This window comes from Mustela nivalis (genome assembly GCF_964662115.1).
Source record: "Mustela nivalis genome assembly, chromosome: 12".
NCBI classification, from domain to species: Eukaryota; Metazoa; Chordata; class Mammalia; order Carnivora; family Mustelidae; genus Mustela; species Mustela nivalis.
The window spans coordinates 1,876,375-1,896,339 of record NC_139031.1 but is presented as its reverse complement, the minus strand read 5'-3'; the positions used below and the strand labels follow the sequence as shown (position 1 = coordinate 1,896,339).

General features: G+C 47.9%; 1 protein-coding gene across 12 annotated transcripts in view; it reads right to left on the bottom strand.

The window, feature by feature from the left end:
• Positions 1–19,965, bottom strand: part of LOC309845244 (uncharacterized protein) — a 107,300-nt gene that overhangs the window by 62,035 nt on the left and 25,300 nt on the right. For 3 of the 12 annotated variants that reach the window (XR_014301148.1, XR_014301149.1, XR_014301157.1), the window contains 2 exons: positions 17,346–17,535; positions 6,746–6,867 (listed from right to left, as the gene is read on the bottom strand). The exons of 2 other annotated variants lie outside the window; for them this stretch is intronic. The gene's annotated coding sequence lies outside the window, so the exon portion shown is untranslated. Of the gene's footprint in view, positions 1–4,015; positions 5,870–6,305; positions 6,600–6,745; positions 6,868–7,238; positions 8,112–17,345; positions 17,536–19,965 lie in introns of those variants that run through there. 7 more of the 12 variants (XR_014301150.1, XR_014301154.1, XR_014301155.1 and 4 more) reach the window with 5 other exon arrangements.

Sequence of the window (19,965 nt, the reverse complement as noted above, 5' to 3'; positions counted from 1 at the left end):
TAAAGCCCTAACCCCACATGTGACTGCATTTGGAGAAAGGGCTTTTAAAGAGGCAGCCGAGGTTAAATGAAGCCATAAGGGCAGGGCCCGATCCTATACGACCGATGTCCTCATGGGAGGAGGAGGAGGAGGAGGCACAGGGCCGGGCCCAGAGAAAAGCCACCTGTGAGGACACAGAGGGGCGTCTGCAGGCCGAGGACGGGCCTCAGGACAAACCCACCTGCTGATGCCTGATCGTGGCCTTCCAGCCTCTAGAACTGGGACAGGAAATGGGAGCTCTTTAGCCCCCGCCCTGCAGGAATCTGTTACAGTTGCCCTCCGCTGACAAAGACAGGAGCACTGAGCAAAACTATCGGACCCAGGCCCTCTCTCCCGGGTCTCTATCCCCCTGGCTTCATGTCTCTCCTCCTTCATGACACCCCCCCTCCCTTCTGTGGCCACGAAACTCAAAACAATGGCTCTTCCACTCACCAGGGTCTTCTGCAGGGGTGCCCTACCTTGGTCCCTGTCTCCTGCATTCCCAAAACTCTCCCATCCGCTCTGTGCTTTATACGTGGACATAAGAGGAACCAAAGGAGAGGAGGGGGAGGTGCCCTGCTGCCAGGGAGGCCCCGTCGGCGGAACACAGCCCCCCCACATTCGGAGAACATGGCTGTCCGCGTCAGCGACCCCGTCTACTGGGGGCACCTCGCCCCTGAACAAAGGGAAGAGGAGCGGCCGCAGCCGAGCAACGGTTCTCAGCTCGTTCCAACTCAGCTTGTTCCGGAGCCAACTCCGTCCCCACATCCTGGGTTGTTCAGCACAGCAAGGGCAGCAGATCAGCCAAGAAAAAAGAAAAATTGTTACCGGTAGGTTCTTCGATCAGTCACTGGTCAGAAACTGCTCTGCTGGACAAACAGTTTGCATGCACCAACCTTGCAACAATATATTTGTTTAAACTCTAATTTTTTAAAATACTTAAATTCTTTTATTTTTAAAGATTTTATTTATTTATTTGACAGACAGAGATCATAAGTAGGCAGAGAGGCAGGCAGAGAGAGAGGGGGAAGCAGGCTCCCTGCTGAGCAGAGAGCCCGATGTGAGGCTCGATCCCAGGACCCTGGGATCATGACCTGAGCCGAAAGCAGAGGCTTAACCCACTGAGCTACCCAGGCACCCTAAATACTTAAACTCTTATAAAAAAATTCTTATTCCTTTGCTTCTTCTCGTGACTTTGCCGATGTTCCACCTACGACGTGGTGCCCCATTGGGGTCAAACGAGGCTCACATTTCTAGTTACTCCTACCAGTGTATCAGAGAAATAGGGGAACGTGTTTGTGGCTCTGTGCTGCCGTGTGTTGTTCTCTGATGACTGGTCTTCCCGCGACATGTGGACCACATTTTGCTTCTATAATGCAAAGCAAGCAAGAGCCACAAACTTTGTTCCTGCTATGTCCCACCAGGTCCTTGGGCTGGTGAAATCCAATAACGTCTGTAGCCCAATTAGTAGCACTGTGCTGCCATTGGTAATTTACCCAACGGACACAAAAACACTAATTCGAAAAAATACATGCCCCCTATGTCTAAGGCGGCGTCATCAACAATAGCCAAGGGACGGAAGCAGCTCCGGCATCCATTGAGCAATGAATGGAGAAAGAAGATGTGGTGTGTGTGCCGTGGAATATCGCGCAGCCGTTAGAAAGCAGGCAATCTCGCCATTTGCAAACCTGTGCTTGGAAATAGGGAGCATTAGCTGAATGAACCAGGTCAGTCAGAGAAAGACAGCACCACGTGATTTCCCTCATATGCAGACTTTAATGAACCGAACAATGAGCAAAGAGGGAAGAGGAGAGACGAGCAACCGAGAAACAGACCTACAGGGGTGCGGAGGGGAGGCCCGGCAGGGTGGCGGAGGACGGGCCTGTCCTGAGGAGCGTGGGGTGGCGCAGAGAAGTGCCGAGCCACTCCGTTGTACACCTAAAACTAACGTCACACCGAGAACTAAAGCCATATTATGCCAATGTTAATTTCTTAGGTGTTTTTCTCAGTGTTGATCCTTCTATGATGGTTAAGTTTGAAATCACCTTAAATTAATACAGTCCTGAGACAGGAAGGGCCTAGCTTTCGGGCCAGATCTCTGTCCATGTGCGTGACATAGTGGTGCCTCCCTGGCCCCTCCCCTCCTCCTGAGAACGCAGGGCTGACAGGCCCATCTCGGGGCCAGAGGAGCCACAGGCGCACAGAAGTACACACCCCTGCTCCCCAGGGCCTCCCTCTCACGGCTCCCGCAGACACGAGTGGATGACCCCTCGGGTCGCCTCCAGAGTGCCAAGGCCTCAAAGTCCACGTCTTCCCACCCGTGACACGGGACCTGAGGGCTGGGCAAGAGCTGTGACACAAAAATGTCCCCGCAGCGAAGTGGCGGCCTCAAGGTGGGGGCAGCCCTGTTCTAACTGTATTTAAGGGACCCAGACTGGCACCCTCCCGGAGGCCCCTCACCAGCCATGTTCACACCGTGTTTGAAAACTGGGCCCAGGACACCCCCGCGTCACGACTTTCAGCTTTTCTTGCTGAACCCCCAGCTTTGGATGCTAATACAACCTGAACTTCTGGAGGTAAACTTTCCTATAAAAAGCCAAGCTACTGAGCGGCAAAGAAAGTCGGCGTCGTGGTCGCGCCTTCCCTCGATGGCTCTCCTGCCCGTCACCGACAGACACCAGCCACTTTCACCAAAACGCCACGTTTGAGAACGACACAGTTGGAGAAACAGCTGGACCAACTTCCAACACGCTGGGGCCTCTCTTTGTCCCTGGGGCCCCCACACCGTGCCTCCTTCTGGAGAATTCCTCCAGGCTTTACAATGCCCGCCCAGGACCAAAGGACTCCCAACACGGTGCGCTGCGAACCTCGAGTCCTTCCTTTCTTCGCTGTTCTTTCTGCCACTGAGTGGGGGCCTGAGGGGCGGGCGCAGCGTGCCCGCAGGAAGCGAGGGTCTGGTGGGCGGCAGGGTCTCTCGGGGGCTCAGCGCACCCCCAGCCCCGCCGCCACCAGGAACAAGCTCCCTCTGTCTCGCGGCTGTGACAGCGAGGCTCATTGTCGCCGGCCGGGCCGCAGGGACCGCCACAGAGCTGTGCGCCAGCCACTCAGCGAGCAGGAGCTGTTCATCACAAGTGCTGGGACCTTGAAAAGGACTCACATTCCTGAGTCATATTTGTTCCCAGGCTAATTTGATTTTGGAAAAACCAGGTTTCCCTCCCAAGAAAGACAAGGCGGACAAGAGCAGGCTTTTAGCCAAAATAAATGGGAAGAAGAAGCCAATTCAATTTCTACTCATCTCACGGACCCTCTCCAAGTGAGGCCTGAAAGAGGGTCTGCCACGTCACCTGTTTGTCCCTGTGACTTAAGACAAATCCAGCTGACCACGGCAAAGCACGTCCTTTGTCCCCATGTCAGTTCATTGAAAGGGGACATGTTTACTAACAGCTTAATCTATTTAGTGCAAATAGTCCTTTACATTCTTTTCCTCCATCGAAACAAAACAAAAAAGGCTTCAAAACCCGCAAGGAAACTTCCAAAGTCATAGCTGGCCTTTGCAGTCACACCATGGCTTTGTGCACACTATGGCCCAAATGTCCCGCGCTCGGCTCCTTCATGTCCGCCCTTTGTGAAACACGGGGGCCAGAGCTGGCGTTTGAGTGGCCGTCCTGCATTGTCACAGCCCCACACTCTTGCACTGCATAAACAGTACAACAGCAAAGAAGCTCACTTTGACCCCAAAAATGCCTTCCTCCAAGAATCAGCTCAAAGAAAAGCACTTTTCTGTTCCGCAGAAAACTGACCAGAGGCTTCGTTGGACTTGGTATAGTCAACAAGTAGAGAGACGCTTGTAAGTTCACAGCAGAGTGAACCGAGTCACTTTCCTGCAGCTGTCACGCAGCTGCGTCCGGAGACACCCGTTTCCACCAAGGGCTCAGCCACACAGAAGCTGCAATGTCCGAGTTTTCAGAGAAGCACAATATAATTCTGACACTGTGCATGCTTGTACTTCACTTTAATACAGAGAAATCTTTAAACTGGATTTAACTATAGACTTTCATAAAATTAAAATGCATGATCGCATAAAATCAAATCAGTCTTTAATTGAAACAATAAAAGTCCGCACCGAAGTCATGGTCTCTGAGTCAACAGCCCCATGAAATAGCAGACGCAGAGCCAGTCTTTGCCATCTGAGTTCCTGCTTCTCCAACATCTCCGTGATCTAGAGACGAAGTTCAGAAACAGACTCAAACCGCACCCCGCCGGGGCAGATTTCCACCCACCTGAGCGGGAGGCGCCGGGCGGACCACTGCAGAGTGAAACGGCAGCTCCAGAGCTGGAGAGGTTAAAAACAACAAGAAGAACCCATGCCAAGTTCATACCCGTCAGATGAAAGTGAATTCGATGTTGTTTCACTGCACACCAGAAATCATGTTTCCCCGTGTGATACACTACTATTGCTAATTTGTGGATTATAGGATCTATAAGTATGATCTCCAGTTTTTTCAAGTATCACAAAGGAAGCCAGTAAGAAAATTTGACGTTACAAATGCACTTTATTTCTAGGAAAGGCTCCGACTCATTTGAATCTTCAAGGTAACACCGGTTGCTCCTGTGGGTGGAGCAGAGGCTGAACTGTTCCCACGTGAGCACAGCAGACGGAAGGGGGAAAGGAGCTCAGGGCAGAATCATCACTGCTACGTGTGTGTCTCGGATGATAACAACCCGTTCGCTCCCGAGCTGGGCCGGAGAGCGGTGAGAATGGGGGTGCGGGCAGCGGGGAACAGGGCGGGGTGAATGGAGGTGGTTGTGCGCGCGGCCCGCAGAAACTGGGGGGCAGCCTGGGGTCGGGGTGGCGGGCAGGGCCGGAGAAGAGCGCACCGGCTGAGGAACGGCAAGGCCTGGGTGCGGGCGGCGCAGCCCGTGCTGAGGTGGACCAGACCCTGAAGAGGGCAGGAAGAACCCGCCACGGCCACCCAGAAGGTCAGCAGGAGGCCAGCGTGGAAGCAAAGAGCACTCTGCAAACAGAAGCCGGTGCGCGGCACCGGGCTGACTCGGCGGTCGGGGTCCGCTCCGGCTCCCGTCACGATCCTGGGGTCCTGGGACCGAGTCCCGCATCGGGCTCCCTGCGCAGCGGGGAGTCTGCTTCCCCTCTGACCCTTACCCTGCTTGTGCTCCCCCTCTTCATCTCTCTATGATAAATAAAATCGTTTTTAAAAAAGTTTTAAGAAAATTAAAAAATTTTTAAAGAATACATTTAGTGGAGAACAAAATGAAAATTATTAAACTAAAAAATATAATCACTAAAATAAAAAACCAGGTGTCCTCAAAGCCACAGGAAAAAGGAAGTGACTGTCCTGCAGGGCAGAGCTACGGAGATTGCCTACACCGGGGCACAAAAACATGGGCCAGAGACAGAGCTTCAGGGCCGGAGGGGAGGCAGCACGTGCCCAGCACAAGGGCTCCAGGGTGCGACTGACTGACACAGCACCGTGAGCAACGACAGACGCAGTGCCACGTCCCACGCGGGCAGCCGGAGCCACAGCACCAACACGCACCCCTACTGCGCACCATGTCCCTGCACCCTTCCCCGCCGCCCTCCGGGCCACACGCCTGGTCGGCACAGCTGCCTCTCCTCTCGGCTCGGGCTTCTCCTGTCGCTGGCCTGGGCTCCTGCGCCAGCCCCGCCGCACGCCGCAGACACCGACGCGCCCTCCGTCCGGCGGCCCCTCCGTCCACACCGTAGCAGCCACGGCCGCTCACGGACTGCGCGGCCGCTGGAAGTCTGTGCCAGACTCCGGACAAGCACATGGAACACAGACTTGTTCCGCGTCCTCGAGAAGCCCCAAGCCTCCTGCAAAGACCAACACATTGAAAACAACAAGCCGGAAAATCAGATGTGTCATAAAATACATATACGTGTGAAATTATGACAGAAGTACGAAGGCAGGCGGGAAAATCAAATGCTCCGTCAACGTCCCCGTCCCCTGTGCACAGGAAGTGAGGACAGCAAGTCCACCCCTGCTCCCCGAAGGCCCAGGCTCCCGGCGACGTGGCGCCCGTCACTCCCCTGCGTTCCAGAGCTCTAGCTCCTTCTGCTCGCCGCGGGCCGACTCGCCTCACCCCTTTCCCCGAGCACATGGGGCTCCGGCCACCGCCGCCACCGTGTGCCCCCCGTTCTCGACCCGGCTCGCTCCCCCCCTTGCCCACAGCCACCTGGGCGAGGCTGTCCCAGGAGCACGCCTCGGGCTCCTGCTGCCTGCGGAATGTGCGGACACAGCTATGTTCACCTGTTTTGTGTTTGTGACCCGGGTCTTCTCAATCAAAACTTCAAGTCCCCTTGGAGGTGTTGTGGAACGAAACGAGACCAGAAGATGAGACTTCTGCGTTCCGATGATAAATTATCTTATCGCCTTGTACGAGCTACTCAATTTTGCCTCTGTTTCCTCTTCTACAGAACAAGGGTCACGGGCCAAACACTGTCGTCTCCTGCCTCGGCTCTCAGCGACTCGGCTGCATTCTTCCCCTCAGTGAGGACGGTGAGACCTACCCCGGTGGCCTCCTCTCTCTTCTAGGAGCGGACTCTGCAGGCAAGCGCAAGGCAGGGACGAGGCCAGTCCTTACGGGGGGCACTGCCACACGCTCCCAGTCCAGCAGAGACCACCTGCCTGACTCCAGAGGCATCTTCGCAAGCAGGCAAACACGGAAGGTGGAAAGTGTTCTTGCGTACCTAGTCGGGCGCTCCACGCTGTCCGAGACCGACCTCTGCACCGGGGCAGGACCGTGTCTAAGACTCGATTGTTGTGGTCAGAGTCTGAGAACGTGGTTTTGGTGGATAACTTTTTTCCACTACTGAAAGAAAACAAAATGTATCTGGCAAATTCTGTTTTCATTTCAGTCTGAAATGAACAGAACATTAAGTAATTTTTTTCTTGGCATAAACATTTCGTTTAGAACCCAAGGACCTGGGGTGCCTGGGTGGCTCAGTGTGTTAAGCCTCTGCCTTCGGCTCAAGTCATGATCCCAGGGTCCTGGGATTGAGCCCGCATTGGGTGCTCTGCTCCGCGGGGAGCCTGCTTCCCTTCCACCGTCTGCCTGCGGCTCTGCCTACTTGTGATCTGTGTGTGTGTCAAATAAATTTTTTAAAAAATCTTTAAAAAAAAAAAAAGAATCTGGGGACCCCTTGCAGCTCGGTATAAAACAAAACTGGACTAAACGCACACTTGTCACATTGCTTTTATTCCTAAACATCACTGACAGCAATGTATTGACGTTGCTTCCGAAAGACTCCTCGGCGATAACATAGCAAGACAGAGAATTTAGGTTTTTATTTCACGTGCGTCTGACAAGGTCCGCATCTGGCCGGAGCCACCCAGACCGCAGGCCGGGGCGCAGCATCCGAGCAGCCCACACGGGGGGCTGGAGCGAGCCCCAACCCGACGACGAGGACGAGGACGACCAGGACGACTCTGGGGCAGCCGCTCCTCAAATCAGCTCCCTGGAGTCACCTGGAGAGCTTGTTAAGGGACAGATGGCCCTGATTCGGGGAGAACGGGGGGCCAGGGGCGGTAGGGATCTAACTGTGTAACAAGCTCCGACGCAAGCCCAACCCTGCTGGCCTGGGACCACCCCGAGAAGCAACGCGGAGAAAAGACGGGATGACCAGGGGCCGCCGGCCTTGTGAGGGCAGCTTTAAAGCTCCCCGAGTGACTATAACGTGCGCCCAAGTTACCCAGGAGGAGCCCAGGCCGAGGCCCGAGCGACTTCCTCGGCTTCGTATCACTCACAGACCTGGGGATTCTTAAGTCACCAACGAAGCCACGGACGGCTCCGGAGATTTTCTCCCAACCGACATGAGCAGTGTCACAGGTCTGGCACCAGCCCTGGGCGCTGCGGTCTGTCTGCATCTCTGTGCTCATCCTGAGTCGTGAGCGCGAGCGGGGACCTCGGCTCTCCCGTCCGCTGCGGCACCCGGTGCCAGGCCCAGGGGGCACCCAGCGGTGTTTGCTGAATGAATACACGGGGGCTGTTAGAGCCTTTCACATAGGGAAGAGTCACGGCCAAATCTGCGTGTCACATGGGTCTCCAACCGAACCCTGTATACAGGATTTAAAGACAAAAACAGAGAGACCTTTTCTTGTATTGCAACAATCCTGAAAAAGGTAAAGAGAATACTGGAATGCAAGAAATAGAAAAGGTTTAACATTTTTTTCAGGCAAAATCTGTAAAACTCAAAGACAAGAAACATTGCTTACTTTGGAGAGCACCTGTGGGTTTTAATTTATCAATAGACTCCTCACTTATGTAATTAAGAAGTACCAGACTTCTCAATTCTACGCCGGCCCCATCTCTCCTCTTGCCTTACGCTTTGTCAGACTTCGACGCTCAGTGACACACAGCATCAGAATTTGGCCTTCAGGGCAGCTCTCCACCATCAAGGCAAAGTGGCAAATATTGGACCAGAGCCGAACAGATTCTGCAATCACAAGTAAGCCGCACGAGCAAGGAGCTTAGCCCCCAGCTCCTCCCATGCTCAGCCTCTCCTAACCGACAGCTGCGGCCTCAGAAGAGCATCCTCTGAGCAGCTGACTTCGAAACGGAGCGCTCAGGCTGGCGCACGGCTGGCTGCGCACCACGCGCTGGTACCACCCCAAACTGGGCAGATGGGGCACTGCAGCCCCACGCGAGACTCGGAAGGATGGCAGTGGAGGGACGTCCTTGCCACTGCTCAAGCAAAGCCCCCAACTGCTCATTTTGCCCAAAAGGAAATATGGCCAGAGATATGGTGGACAGTAGCGATCACTCTGGTGGACAGAGGTTTGGAAGGAAACTTGGGAAATGATCGGGAGCGCGGGGAGGCGGCGCGTGGACAGACTCTGCAGAGGCACCCCGTGTGCCTCTATTTCAGCTACCTGGGACGCTCACCCAAGGGCCACTTCACCTGAGAAGGACTGGAGAACCAGACTGGTGATGGGCCCGCCTCTGCTCCCAGCCACGCGGCCTCGCCCCAGGGGCTCCTGAAGAGCAGGGCAGAGGCTACCAGAGCGGGGCTGGGTGGGCTTTGCCACTCGAACTCCCACTACCTAAATCTGATGCGGCGATGGCCGCTACCCAGATCGCCAACCCCAGAGACCAACTCGGTGTCCTCAGCATCCCACCCCCACCCCGGGGAGGGCGCCGGTGACAGCCTGCTGCCTGCCCTGCCATCGCGCCCTTTTTCTGGAATAGACAGCTACTCTGAGCAGAGGCTTGTTTTCCCTAACCACATACTTTTGCCAAAATCACCATCCCGCAAATGACGGAACAGCTTTATCCTCAGCAGACATTCCACACAGCACGGCTGCGGACCGGGGAGTTCACAGCAGACTAGGGATGGGAATCCGGTCCTGTCCACGACACCCACGGGTCTGCCTGTGTTCTCCGTTACCGAAGCAACTGGCCGAATGGTAGAACGGCCTTGTCCACGACTCAGTTGTGGGCCCAGGTGTGCAGCAACACCATGCAGGGCCAGTGTAGGCTGTGAATCAGTGACCAAGATGGGGTGCAAAGCTCCCCTTGGGTGTGTATCCCAGGAAATCCTTCCTGACTCCCGTCTCCCGAAGCACCCACACGTAGACCGAGCTGGGTTCTCCGAGCATAATCATTACTGCGCTTGACTAAAACCATCTGCCTACATGTTACTCTCCCTCTGTCCTAAATCTAAAATGCTCAAGGGCAGGAAATGCACCTTACTCATCTCTACTCCGGGAAGCTAGCATGGTCCCTGCCCGTATACAGCAGGTTACAAATACTTGTTGTGTCTAACCCATCAAACGTTACAATGGATGTGCTTTGACACACATACAGGCAGCTCTGCAGCAGTCACCCAAAAAGTACAAACACCAAGTGACCACATTGCTTCAATACTTCCCCTTATTTCATTCAACCCCATGCAGGGTATTTAACCAGATGTAGTTCTTTTCTTTTCTTTCTTTTTTTTTTTTTTTTTTTTTTTTTTTGTCAGAGAGAGAGCATGTGCACATAGGCAGGCGGAGTGGCGGGCAGAGAGAGTGGAGGAAGCAGGCTCCGGAGCCCGATGCAGGACTTGATCCCAGGACCCTGGGTTCACAACCTGAGCTGAAGACAGCAGCTTACCCGAGCAAGCCACCCAGGTGGCCCGACACGATGTATTTCTAACCACGTCTCTGCAGCAGAGCCATCTACTCCCCTCAAAGTCATCACGCACACACAGACTACAGGGTCTACTTTTTCCCCTGTATCCCATGCTGATCACAGGTGAGATATAAAATAATCATTTACAGAGGTTTTAGATTAGAAGTAAAGGAACTAGGAAAAGAAGCATAAAGAAAATATCACCTAACAAATTTGTAGACTTTAGCTAAAGCAAGAATTAATGGAAAATTTGTGGTCTTAAATGTGTGTGTTAGAAAAGAAGAAAGCTGACAATAAATGAGCTAACAGTCCTTCTCAAAAAAAGAAAGAAAAGGAAAAATATGTAAAATAAACCAAAGAAAATAGAAAAATGAAATAATAAAGAGCTGGAATTAATGAAGTAACAACATTTGATAAACAGAACCAAAAGACAAAATCTTGCTCCTTGAAGAGATGAGGGAAGTTGACAAGTTTCTGACACTGAGCAAGGGTTTACAGAAGAGGGAACAAACCACTACTATCAGGAATGAAAACAGGAAGATCACTACAAACACTTCAGAAATTATAAAGATAATGTCATAAAAAGCTTTATACACAAATACAAACATTTAGAGCAAATTGAAAAATTCCCAGAAAAATACAACTCATCAAACTGAATCAAGTAATAAAACTTAAATGGTTCTATAACAATTAATGAAATTGAATCAATGATTTTCCTACTGAGAAAATATTCAGACAGTTTTATAAGTGACTTCATCAAACTTTCAAGGAACAGATCACTAATCCCTGAACAAAAGTGAAGGAACAGGAGGGAAATCCTTAACCAGATAAGGAATATCCGCCAAAACCTGAAGCAATGTCGCTTCAGCGGCAACACACCAGAAGCACGGCTGTACTACCAGAAACGCAGCAATGACCGCCACCATCCCTCTTCCACGACACCAGGCAGGCAGGGCGGCAGGCACAGCAGAGAACGAGACTAGGGACCTCACAACTGGGAAAGAAGGAATTTCATTATTTACAGATGATGTGGCTTCCGGAAAACCCAAAAAGCATATTTAGACAAATTATTAGAAACGATCAGAGTTTATCAAAACCGCTCACCAGACAATCCACATACAACACTCAGTACCATTTCTTAAGCAGAGACAGAGAAGAAAACTAATAGCATTCGAACAGCAAGGAAGGGTGCACCTGACACCGACGGGCCACGCCGGCACGCGGACATTTCCTGACGTGTTGCTGAAAGGCATCAAGGCAGAAGTACAGAACCCGTGGAAAGATGATGTTTCTGTGCAGAGACTCAGTGCCCCGAGGTGCTCTCCCAGAGCGCGTGCAGACACAGCAGAATCAGAGTGCTAGTCCCCGTGAGGCTTTCTATCGACGGTGACGGGCTGATTTTAAAATTCAGATGAAGCAGTCGAGGGCCAGGAATAGCCAAGATAACTCTTGAGGAAGGTCATAGGGGACACGGAGCCCGCCAGACAGCAAGAAGCATCATAACTCCAGAGTACATAAGACAGGGCTGCAGCGTTTACAACCAATCATTGCAGAAGAATGGGAATCCCACAGTCAGACCCAGGAGGAAAGTTGGGAAGTTTATATAAAACAGAGACAGGTTGATTCCACCGAGGGAAGGACAGCTATTTATTAAATGGTCCTGGGAAAAAATAAGTATCTTCCCTGGAAAAAAATAAGGCTGAACCCCTACATTCTTTCATAAACCATCTATTCTAGGTAATTCAAAGACACTTCAAGCGAAAATAAACTTTTGGGACTTCATCAAAATCAAAAGCTTCTGCACAGCAAAGGAAACAGTCAAAAAAACAAAGAGGCAACCCACAGAATGGGAGAAGATATTTGCAAATGACAGTACAGACAAAAGGTTGATATCCAGGATCTATAATGAACTCCTCAAACTCAACGCACATGAAACAGGCAAACATATCAAAAAATGGGCAGAAGATATGAACAGACACTTCTCCAATCAAGACATACAAATGGCTATCAGACACGTGAAAAAATATTCATCATCATTAGCCCTCAGGGAGATTCAAATTAAAACCACATTGAGATATCACCTTACACTAGTCAGAATGGCCAAAATTAACAAAACAGGAAACATGTGTTGGAGAGGATGTGGAGAAAGGGGAACCCTCTTCCACTGTTGGTGGGAATGCAAGTTGGTGCAGCCTCTTTGGACAACAGTGTGGAGATTCCTCAAGAAATTAAAAATAGAGCTTCCCTATGACCCTGCCATTGCACTCCTAGGAATTTACCCCAAAGATACAGATGTCATGTAAAGAAGGGCCATCTGTACCCCAATGTTTATAGCAGCAATGGCCACGGTCGCCAAACTGTGGAAAGAACCAAGATGCCCTTCAACGGACGAATGGATAAGGAAGATGTGGTCCATATACACTATGGAGTATGATGCTTACATCAGAAAGGATAAATACCCAACTTTTGTAGCAACATGGACGGGACTGGAAGAGATTACGCTGAGTGAAATAAGTCAAGCAGAGAGAGTCAATTATCATATGGTTTCACTTATTTGTGGAGCATAACAAATATCATGGAGGACAAGGGGTGTTAGAGAGGAAAAGGGAGTTGGAGGAAACTGGAAGGGGAGGTGAATCACGAGAGACTATGGACTCTGAAAAACAATCTGAGAGTTTTGAAGGGGTGGGGGTTGGGAGGTTGGGGGAACCAGGTGGTGGGTATTATAGAGGGCACGGATTGCATGGAACACTGGGTGTGGTGAAAAAACAATGAATACTGTTTTTTTAAAAATAAATAAACTGAAAAAATTTAAAAATATATATATAGTACTTAAAAAAAAAAAGATACTTCAGGTACTGTCTTCATGACCTGAAGGCAAAGAGAGATCTTGTAGAAAACAGAAAGCACTAACCATAAAGAGAAAGTTTGATAAAGTGGGCTACATTACAATTAAGGGCTTCTCTTTACCAAAAAATGATATAAATAAAATGAAAAAGTAAGTCACAACCTGGGATATTAGCAACAGATCTAACTGAGGAAGGACCTACAGATGACTACATATGACGATACTAGGAAAAGGTAAATGACATTGATAAGTAGAAAAAAGATATGAATGGAAATTTCACAGAAGACAAAATAGAAGCAGAGAATTATCATATGAAAAGTTTTTCTGCCTTAATAATCAAAAAAATTAAAATTAAGACTGCAATGAGATTACATGTTACATTTAACTAGATTTAAGAAGCTGAACAATGCCAAATGTTGGAGACATGGCAGGTTAGTGAGAACTTTACCTACCCTCTTGGGAATATATGTTGCTACAACCACGATGCAACCACTACACAAAGCATCTTAGGGGCACCTTGGGGGCTCAGTCAGTTGGCTGAGCTCAGGTCATGACCTCAGGGTCTTGGGATCCCACACTGGGCTCTGCTTGCAATTCTGGCTCTCCTTCTCTCTCTGCCCCCCCCCCCAAAAAAAGCACCTTGACATTGTTTTCCACAGTTGGGCGTTTGCTTACCTCACCTAGCAGTTTTGTTATTAGGTATATAACCTAGCAAAGTTCTCATACCTCTACACAGAGACACCCCCATAGCAACCCTGAGCCTAATAAAAATAAAATAAGCTAAGAAAAACCTGAATGGCCATTCACTGGAGAATGGGTAGACAAATTAAGACAAATTAAGGTGTAAGCATCACACAGCAGAACACTGTATAGCAGTAAAAAAATAAATGACCTACAACTACAGGCAACAGCACGGATGAATCTCAAAAACAACATTACTTGAACAAAGTCCTAGAAGATGAAAATCAGTGTGGTGTCATTTGTATAAAGCTGAAAAATGAAGAGGAAAATGTTTACAAGTTGCTGAGAATTAGAAACACAGAATAAATATAGAAACAAAACCAAGGAGATGATAAACACCAAATTCAACATGGTGGAATGCAGGAGAATCCTGACGCAGAATGAGAAAGGAACGAGGTACATGCAGTGGTAGATCTCTAGTCCCCACACCGGGGTGGTGGATTCAGACATTACTGGATTAAACTTTCACACATATATTTATATATAACATGTAAGAGCAAGGAACTCTACTCCACCTTACCCTGACACCAAAACCAGGCAAACTCATTATAAGGAAAGAAATCCACATACCAATAACCCTCATGAACACAGACATAAAATTCTAGCAGCAAATACTAGCCGATTGAATCTGGCAATACATAAAAAGAGACAGAATTTTTACGATTGCTCTAACACAAATATTGTTAACCTTTTTTACCAGATCACTGGTCTTTCTTTTTTTTAATAAATGAAGCCTTAAAACCAAAAAAAAAAAAATTAAAATAAAAAAAAAGAGTAATATTCCATTATCATTTGGAGCTTATCCCAGGAATACAAAGCTTGTTCAACATTCAAAAATCAATCAAATCCATTATATAAGAGACAAAAGAAGAAAAACCACATGATCACATGAACTGGTACAGAAAAGCATGTAACAAAATTGAACATTAATTCATTATAAATATACAGCAAACTGATAAGAAAGAAATCTCTTAATCTGATAAGGGGCATCTACAGAACAATCTAGAGCTAACATTACATTTAATGGTGGAAAAACTCACTATTTTCTGCTTTAAACAAGAGAACCAATCACTACACCTATTCAACATCACACTCTAAGTCCTAGCCAGTTCAGTATGGCAAAAAAAGAAAAAGAGGGGTGCCTGGGTGGCTCAGTCGACTGAGCATCCGGCTCTTGGTTTCAGCTCAGGTCATGATCTCAGGGCCATGAGATTGAGCCCTGCATCAGGCTCCACACTCAGTGGGGAGTTTGCTTGAGATTCTCTCTCCTTCTTCCTCTCCCCATCTCCCTGAGTGCTCTCTCTCTCTCTCTCTCTCTCAAATAAGTAAACCTTAAAAAAAAAAAAAAGGAAAAGAAAAGGCAATAGAAAATTTGCTGTCTTTTCAGATGTCATGACTTTAGAAAATCTCAAAGAATCTACAAAACAAACTTCTAAAACTCATAAATGAGTTTATCAAGTTTGTAAGATATAAGGTCAATTCACAGAAATTAGTTCTATAAACAAGCAATGAATCATGAGAAAGAAAATAATTAAAACTATACCATTTACAATAGCTCCAAAAATGATATATCTAGGTATAAATACAAAACATTTTTTGAAAACTGTAAAACCCTAATGAAAATAAAGGAAGAAAGAGCTTATTAGATGGAGAGGCGTACTGTGTTCATGGATTGGAGTATTCTCTCCAACCAACCAACTTAGTGCAATTCCAACCAAAATCCCACCAGGACATTTGTGTATATAGTCAAGCTGATTCCAAAATTGATATGGAAAGGCAAGGAATCCCAAATCATCAAACAACAGTGAAAAAGAGAGCCAAGTTGGAAGACTCCCACTATCCAATTTTTTTTTATTTTTTTAAAAGATTTTATTTATTTATTTGACAGAGATCACAAGTAGGCAGAGAGGCAGGCAGAGAGAGAGAGAGAGGAGGAAGCAGGCTCCCCGCTGAGCAGAGAGCCTGATGTGGAGCCTGGTCCCAGGACCCCAGGATCACGATCTGAACCAAAGGCAGAGGCTTTAACCCACTGAGCCAGCCAGGTGCCCCCACTATCCAATTTTAAGAATTACTATAAAGCTACAGAAATCGAGACAGTATAGTTTTGGCAAAGGAAGCAAAAAAAAAAAAAATACCTATTAATGCAACAGAATAGTTGAGAAATTAGCCCACATAAATGGCCATTTGATCTTTGACAAAAATACAAAGACAATTAGAAGAAAAATGATAGTGTTTACAACAAATGCTGCTGAAATAACTGGATACCCATACTCAGAAAAGATTAATGTTGGTATAAACCTCTCACCTTGGGGCATCTTGCTGGCTCAGTTGGTTAAGCATCCAATTCTCCATTTGGGCTCAGGTCATGATCTCAGGTTTGCGAGATCAAGGCCCGGGTCCCGGACTCCACACCGGGCAAGAAGCCTGCTTAAGATTCTCTCTCTCCCTCTGCCTCTGCGTCCCCCCCACCGCCTCTCCTCATGCTCTTGCGCAAATAAATAAATAAATAGATAAACAAACACCTTATATAAAAAGGAGCCCACCATGCACCATAGATTTAAATGCAAACTGTTGATCTATGTACCTCTTGGAAGAAATCATGGGAGTGATTTTTGTGACCTGGAGTTAGGTAAAGATTTCTTACCTATGACACCAAAAGCAGAATCCTTGAAAACAGAAATTGATAAACGCCTTCGTCAAAATTAGAAATGTTTGCTCTGCAAAGATACTGTTAAAAAAAAAAAAAAGCTATAGACTGGAGAAAAATATTTGCAAATCACTTATCTAACAAAGGACTTGTAGCCAGAAAACACAGTAAATTCAAACAACCCAATTAAAAAAGAGGGGGGCAAAGACTGAACAAATGCTTCGCCAAGATACATGGGTGGAAAATAAGCACCTGAAAAGATTCTGAACATCGTTCTCCGTTTGGGGAAACTTAACCCATGCTGAGACAGAACCGCACTGGGACGGCTACACGGAGGGAGACGGAGAGCAGAGGGCGGGGGAAGAAAGTCCGCCCTCACCTGGTGCCAGTGAGGATGGGGGGCAGCTGGGCCACAGCCACAGCGCACTGGGGAAAGCAGCGAAACCCCCCACCACAGGACCCGGCAGCCCCACTCTGAAACATAACCTTAAACAAAACCCGCACATGATTGCTTACAGTGGCTTTATTTATCGTTACCAAAAACTGGAAACAACCCAGATGTCCAGCAACCCGTGAATGGCCATCGCAGTGAGGCGGACGGGATATATCTCAGCCATGAAGAGGAAGGACACACACACACATCACGGCATGAACGAATCTCCAATGCGTGCCGCTCAGGGGAGAAGCCAGATTCGGAAGGTCACGTATTGTATGATTTGGGGTATATGAACATTCTGGAACCAGACAACACTACCGGCCCAGAAAACAGAGGAGTGATTGCAGGGGCTGGGGGTGAAGAGAAGGGACTGGTGACAGAAGGCCCCAAGGAACCTTCTCCTGCTGGTGGTCATGTTGCCAATCTTGACGTTGGTGATCACACGACTTTGGGTCTTGTGAAAACGCATGAAACTACACAATTTAAACAGTATGTGCATCACTTACCTCCATAGACTTGACTTTAAACACGTATCAGGTATAGAAATAGAAGCCCATGGGAAACCAGCTGCTTCGGAAGAGGAGACAAAGTGCAGCGTGCTGGGGAGAGCGGAACAGACCGTGTCGCACCCAGACCAGGCAGTAGTTTGTAGCTTCGAATAACATTTCTATAAGCTCAAATCTCCAATAATTAAATCTATAAAACAGATGGAACAACAGAGCTAAACATCTTGTAAGAGAATCATATGTATTTATGTCCTACATTCCAAACCTCTTTCTTTTACCTTTTTATGGATCTGAGCCATTGTTCGTTAAAACCAGAGGAAATGGAAGCACCCAGCGATCCTGGAAAACAACTAATTTATCTCACAGTATAATCAACTCAGCCTCAACAAAAAGAATCTGAAACCAAATGTTCAAATGAAGAGTATATGCCTTTGTTTTCCATCCAGTTTTTATGGTGTTTAAACAAGGATTTTTTAAAGCCTTGACTTTCAGAAGGTCACATGTGCAACATTTCCCTAAAACTTCGTCTGCTCTCTCAACAAGGTGAGTTTCCTTAATGCTGCTGCAGATCAGGTAAAAGGCATGCCGAGGGGAAAGTTAAATAAAAAGCTATCTCAAATAGCATTTTTTAAAAGGCAAACATCAACCTTGTAAGTATTAAAAGCACATTCTAAAATCCACTCTGATGACAGTTTAAGAAAGCCGCTTTTATGTGCGCAGAGCCCTGCTCTGCAAGGTCTTTTAAATGCGAGTGTTTACCTAAAAATACAGGCAAGGGCCAGAATCTGGCCTTGAAGAGGCGCCTTTTGATTGCACACAGTGAACTCAATCTTTAACTAATAAATTGTCCCACACCTTTGTCTCGCCCAAGAAAGGCAGAGGTCTGCTCTCACAAGAACGTACAAGCCTCTTTAAAGGAGCAGGGTTTTTCACTCTGAATCTCTCTACTTGTTGATTTAGAGCTTCTCTGAGTGACAATGCACATCACTGGCTTTTTTTTTTTAACTCTGTCATCTGTGCTACTGAGTGTACTTTGACTCAGATCAAAGTTGAAAGCTTCCAGAAAGATACACAAACCACAGTGTGACAAATAGCATGCCGCGTCTGACCCGGCAAACAATAAATTACTTTCATCAGCCCAGGTAAAGAATCCCATGTTTTCAATTCTAATTCTGAGGTCTGAAATGATAGAACTTTACCACATTCTCAAAGAACGAAGAGCTTTAAATAACAAGGAAAAGCCGTAAGTGAAACTCACGTGCTCCACCACTGAAATTCTCATTGTTCAAAGGACTGTGGTTTCAATTTGCCCTCCTCTGAAGCCATTGTGAAGTTTAAACTAAGTAGCATCAGTTTAACCAAAACATGTTCATTGGACTCCATTTTTTTGAGTTGAGAAATAATTTGCAGCGTGTCTGTGCCCACGAGACTATATAAAAATGTCTTTGATATTATTCAACAACAGTACAACCGACCATTCCTTTCCCGCATAGACCTGTGTAAAGGGCCCACAAGTGACAAATGACATCGGACAAGAGATGCCCGCTTTGTCAGGGCCGCGCTCTCCGGTGCCCGTGGGGACCACTATGAGCAGAGACGGCGGCTCACCGAGCGTCTGCTGTCTGCTGGGCCCTGGGGAGATGCTTTATGTAGATGACCTTAGTCCCTCCGAAAATCCTAGGAGGCAGAAATTTCTACTCCCATCTTCCAGATGGGGAAACTAAGGCGCAAAGCCTTCAAGTAACCTGCGCGAGGTCACACACCTCTGGAAAGTGAGAGAGCCCGGACGTAAACCAGTCTTTTCTAAAACCCAAGTTGCACTGGACTCACAGGGGAGAACACGGTCTTTTAACAAGCGTGTGAGTGGCCCTGATGGTGAAAGAAAGGACACACTGGTCTTTTGTTTCAAATCCTTCCTGAATCAAAGAGAAAAAAGGTCATCCTAGCTTGTCCTCCTGAGCACTTCCATTATGTGTCCCCCAGCGCGGAGACGGCGAATTCCACAAATACTCGTCGGGTGCCTCCTGCGACAGGGTGCTGGGCTGTGTGGTGGGACCATCATAAATAAGAAAACAAACAGAATTATTATTGGTTCTCTAAGAATTAGGTTTTTGATTTATTTTTTAAATATTTTTTGGATTCAGATGTCCTGCCAGCAAAATAAAATCAGTAAGTCCAGAACATCTGAGCAAAACATTCCACATTCCAAACTGTCACTAATCCTTCTGTCCCCTACAATGACCCAGAATAATTAGGGAACGTGATTTGTGCCATTGGGACAGCAATTGATAATCACAGAACAAAAACAGGGCCATTGTAAACCGCTGAATGGAAGGTCCCGGCGCTTCTTCCGTCCGCCAGACGCGAGAACGCACTGTGCTAGCGAAAGCCCGTGTCGTTAGAGCAAATAATTCATCTTTCCTCTTGAGCAAAAACCAAATATTCTTGACCGGATTTGCTTAGGGATGCCTATGTTTCATGGCTATAGACATCTTTTGCGAGGGTTATTATAGGTTTTTTCCTATAGGAAAAAAAAACCCTTTCAGTTCAGAATCTAAACCTTTCTTCTCTCCACGACAAATTACTGTCCAAAGCGTCTCCAGGCAGCAGAGCACTTTCC